Below are 5,752 nucleotides of genomic sequence, written 5' to 3'. Positions count from 1 at the left end.
GTTTTCATCTTGACACTCAGCAAACTTGAAAAACTTTGCCGAGTGTTTTTTCGTCGTGCACTCGGCAAAATCGACGTCACCGTGCCATCCCGTCAAAATTTTTTTGTCGAGTGTTTATTGACACTCGGCAAACTGTTTGCCGAGTGCGCGATAAAAAACACTCGGCAAACTACTGTTTGCCGATAAATCAATCACTACATAAAAAACGTTTTTTAGCAACGGGACGAATTTTTTGTAGGAGCGGCTGGTGATAGAGCCGCCCCTACAAATGGTTGCCAAATGAGCCGCCCTTACAAACGAATTTATAGGGACGGCCGATGTTATCAGCCGCCCCTACAAATGGCCCGATTTGTAGGGGCGGCTCAATATCCAGCCGCCCCTATAAATTGATTTGTAGGGGCGGCTCAACAATGAAGTGCCTCTACAAATGGACGCCAAATATTAAAAAGTAAGCACTAAAATTCAAATTTTGTAAATGATCTCGGATGAAGAAACAATCAAAATGAAAGTTGTAGATCTCGAAAAGTTATAAAACTTTGTAGTTGATAACTTTTTCAATTGAGATCATTTACTACTTGAAAATGCTGTTTGAAATTATTGTTCCCGTTTTGTCCTCTAATTCGGAGCCAATTCTTAAAACTGGTCTAGTTTTCGTATACAAACTCCGATTTCGATGTTCCATATATCAAAATCGATCAGAAAAAAATTTTGGATCCGTCCATCCCTCGCCTTGTCGGGGTCAGAGAATTTTAAATTGGTCAAAAACTGGGCACAAGATCATCTTTTCGTGGTCACAAGCTTTTTGTCGATTTTGAGCACGTCTTCTGAAATTTCCACAGGCCACGTCTTTCACTTGTTTGAGCTCATATTTTCTGTGGTTACTTCTTTTGTGCTCCTAAGTGAAGGAATAATATCAAAAAAATAAAAATAAAAAGTCGAAATTTCCCAAAAAAACAACGACAGCCCAAAAAATATATAAAAAGAGGGGCAAAAGAGGAACAATATCTAGAGGAGCCTATAGAGAAGGCCAAACGTTATTTTGGAACACTAATTGATTTCAGATGAAAAAATCATGAACATAGAAGTTGCAGAACTTATTAAGATCTACAAGTTTTATTTTGGTCATTTCTTCATCCGATAAAGTGGTAATAACATTGTTCACAAAATTTACATATCTCTCTTATAGTTTCATAAACAATAAGAGGGATATGTAACATTTGTGAACAATGTTACTACCACTATGTCGGATGAATAAATGATCAAAATAGAAGTTGTAGATCTCGGAAAGTTATGAAACTCTATAGTTAACAACTTTTTAATTTGAAATCATCTTGTCAAGGAAAATTATGTTTGAATTTCTAAAATTTGAAATTTAAATTTTGTAAACGACCTCGGATGGAGAAACAACCAAAATAAAAGTTGTAGATCTCGATAAGTTATGAAACTTTGTAGTTGACAACTTTTTGATTTGAAATCATCTTGTCAAGAAAAACTACGTTTGAATTTCCAAAAATTTGAAATTTGAATTTTTTAAACGACCTCGGATGGACAAACAGTAAAAATGAAAGTTGTACGTCTTGAAAAGTTATGAAACTTTGTACTTGATAACTTTCTCATTTGAAACCATCTTGTCATGGAAAACTACGTTCGAATTTCTATTATTTAAAATTCAAATTTTATAAGTGACCTCAGATGGAGAAACTACCAAAATGAAAGTTGTAGATCTCGAAAAGTTATAAAACTTTGTAGTTGACAACTTTTTCATTTGAATTAGTTTAGGACCTCAAACAATCAATTTATGCTCAGTTTTGTATAATACATAGGGAATCAAAATGGATCGTGGACACAAGTGAATGTGAGGTGTAGTGGTAGAGGAGATGATGCGCGAGAGGTCGCCGGTTCGAATCTCAGCCGACGCAAAGTGTGCAAAAATCGTAAAAAAATGCTGCAACCATAGAGTGAGGGAGTGTGTGGCTGTCGGTGGGGACCTCAGGGTGTGTGTGGCTGCCGGTGGGGACCTCCTTGGTAAAAAAAAAGTTGCTATTTTTGTTCCTTTTTTCGTGGTTTTTGGAAATTGATTTGTAGGGGCGGCTCAATATCCAGCTGCCCCTACAAATCGAATTTGTAGGGGCGGCTGATAACACCAGCCGCCCCTACAAATCGATTTGTAGGGACGTCCTGGGAACCGCCCCTACAAATCAGTCATTTTTAGCCACCCTTTCATAGGGGCGGCTAGCAAAACCGCCCCAAAAAACCTTTTTCTACGTAGTGAATGCCATGTGTTGTATGCCGAATGTTACACTCGGCAAAGCGTTTGCCGAGTGTTTTTAGGCCTTTACCGAGTGCCCCTGGCACTCAGCAAATCTATTGTATCCTATAGTGGTAGCTGGTAGTCACCAGTACTGGTCTGCATGCGTCTGATGACAAACTACTACAGTGATGGCTTGTAGCTGATACATTAGGGTTTGGGGGCCCTAAAAATCATGGGCCTTGTTCCCACGCACCGCTCGCACGCCCCTTGGCTTGGGCCTGAAACCAAGTATATATGCTAGCACACATCATACATCTGTTTCGTGATGTTTATCCGTAGCTGACGCATATACTCCTAGTCGTCCTACACCTGTTATATGGCATGGTCTCTGAAGTTCAGTTTTCCAGCAGCAAAAATCTGATCTTGGTAGAAGAAGACACCACAGCATAGCTGCTAGGCGGCGGCAGCAGAAAAGTGATACCCGGGCAATGGGCATGATATGGTTTTGTGTAGAATCCGAATAGAACACACACATTCTTCTTTTTCATGGCCTGTCGTCACTGGTACAGCTGCTGCCCTGCCATATGCATGAGAGAGTAAATGCATGCATCATGCATGGCAGCCAATGACAAGGGCGGACGAGCATCGATCTACTAGAAGGCAGCAGCCTGCAAAATTTATGATCTGGCAGCCTTAACCAGCGGGACGACCTCTGTGGATTGCGTCTGTTTCTTTGACAAGCAAAGGAAATGTCCAATATGCTGCCCTCTATGTACGTACTACTACTGTAAGTGCAAATTGCATCTGCATCCTCCTAATAAGCCTATCCGTAGCACGCATGATTTTGCCGGGAAGATGTTGCGGATCATCAGAGGCTGCTTTAAATTTTACGTCAGTGATATATAGTTTTATATATAACATATGTCACATGTTCGTTAACTTATTCGTGACGGATTTTTGACGTCAAGGAAAAAACAAAAGTGGTTAAATTTGCATCTGAATTACGTGCATAAAGGCAATAGTTGAGATTTCAAGCAATTGTAATATCATCCCCTACTGTCTGGACAACTGATGAACCATGCTCCAGTCAGTCTATGGATAGCAGATTGGCCGGGTACGTGCAGCGAATGAAAAGGCTGAAAGTAAGGAGAATCGAAAGTTATGACCAATATCTTGCTTTCGGACGAACAGAAATACAACTATTTGCCCTGCCCTCAAATCAAAATTAAACATATATAGAATGAAGAACAATTCGCCCAGCTTGAACTTATAAGCTAGATGCCAAATGTCCTCGTGAGAACAGTGCCATAGCTACAAAGGATCGACGACGACGCATGTGACACATTGCGAATGGTGAAGCTAGCCGCAGCTCACTATATAGCTAGCTGATGTGAGCCATCTGTCTCTGTCGTGCTATGTCTATCTATGTATCTATCTATCTACTCCTCCATCTAGCTAGCGAGCAGTAAGAATGGCAATCATTTAGGAAGCTTACAAAGGTATATGTTGATAAAGATTCATTGGACGTTGACGAAGTTGACGTCCTATAACATCATCTCCATCTCTCATATCGTAAAAAAGTTCAGTCGTTGAAGATTCCTGATCGATGCGCCGCAGCAAACTCTCAAAATCCAGGGAGTACTCGAAGCCTATGCATATGATCCACCGATCGAGTGACAATTCTATCAAACTTTTTGCTATGCGACAGCTAGCACAATTGCTTCTCATCCAGTCCTACATCCCTTTTCTTCTTGTTACTTCTTTTCAGAGGATAAGAACACGTACGCTTGTTTTTTTTTTTTATTATAGCCACTCCTTACGCGAGTATGCGCTGTTGTGTTTCCTCATTTTGTAATAATTGACAAGGCTAGGAATGCGCATGCATGACTTGTTACGAAATTTGGACATTTTCTGCTCGATGTGATTTTACAATATTTATTTAGGATCTCCAATAGGCATAGAGTCTGTAACCGTGTCCCATTGGATGTATATATTGCTTGGGCAGCATATATCTACTGCTAGCAAATGTGTTTGTGCGTTGTGTATGGACACCCTGGATGCGAATCATTATTCTAACTGATTGAACATGGTCATGAGTTCAATTCATATACAAGACATAAAGAGTGTGAGGGCATTGCCAGAAGTAAAAAAAAAAGATAAACGAAAGATTTAGTATTAAAAATAAAATAAGTGATGCCTTTTCTGTCCCTCCACACAAAAAGAAGGTAGAATAAGTTAGATATGAAGATACCCTGGCAATGCAGAAACAACAGCAAAAATCACTAGGATATACTGCCCCTCCTGCCAAAATTCTGCGCCAAATGCCCACTGGTTTAAAGGCAGATAAATGAAAGATATGTGAATATCTAACTGCAAAGCATGCATATATTTCCCACTTTTTTTACTGAAGAAATGAATATTGATATGTGACCTGATAACCATGATTCTGAAAGGAATCTAAACGTCAAAAAAAATTAAGAATAAGTAGGCAAGAGGCTCACATAAAGTGCAAGCATGAATGCCAAATCTTGCATCTGTCTCTCCTATTAATAGGCCACTAAAAGTGCAGAAAGAAGGCATTTACATTGTTTTCGTTTATATATCATCAGGTTGATGCATGCCCGCATGATATATTTGAGTTCAAAAATAGGCGGCATGACAAAAGTAATACTAGATACAGTTTAAAACTAGAGTAAGCATGGAACTATATATGTCTTAAATGTATAGATACTTCCGCTCTTTGTTTTCTTCTAACTTTCTTCAATGGACTGGTGCTAATAATATAGCAAAAACAATTATTTGACGCTGCCAAAGAAAGTAATGTTTAATTGGTTTTAAGTACAAAGCTATATGCTTGCAAACAATAAAATTGTATTCCCTTGTGAGCACCAACTAGAGATTTGCTTCTAGAAATGATACGGATGGCACATCTAGGGTCTAGATAGATAATCCTGGTAAACCCTTCATTAAATTGGCATTTTTTAAAGTCGCTCTAAAAGAAAGCAAAAGATCATACATTAATTATATTATGTTAATTTTTCAAAGAACGAAATTCTGAATTGATAAAGCGGTCAGAGATGCTTTGAGAACTCTTGCATTTTTTATTGTACCTGTCTTTTTCACTCATTCTGTTAATTTCCATTTTCCCAAGTTCCTACATGCAAACATAACTGTAGTGCGTGGGTATAAACTTTGAGGAGTGGTACCAATCTATCTACCTATATTATATTATTATATAAACATGAGAGACAAGCAAGCATCCAAGGAATCAAATGCAAGTAGGTCATGCCATGGTTCTCTCTTTGAGGAACAAATTAAGGCTGTGTTTAGTTCGCGAAATTTGAGAATTTGGCTACTGTAGCACTTTCATTTTTATTTGGCAATTAGTGTTCAATCATGGACTAATTAGGCTCAAAACGTTCGTCTCGCGATTTCCAACCAAACTGTGCAATTAGTTTTTTTCCGTCTACATTTAATGCTCCATACACGTATCGCAAGATT

Source organism: Miscanthus floridulus, chromosome 19 (genome assembly GCF_019320115.1).
Source record: "Miscanthus floridulus cultivar M001 chromosome 19, ASM1932011v1, whole genome shotgun sequence".
Lineage (NCBI taxonomy): Eukaryota > Viridiplantae > Streptophyta > Magnoliopsida > Poales > Poaceae > Miscanthus > Miscanthus floridulus.
Note: the sequence above shows the minus strand (reverse complement) of the source record.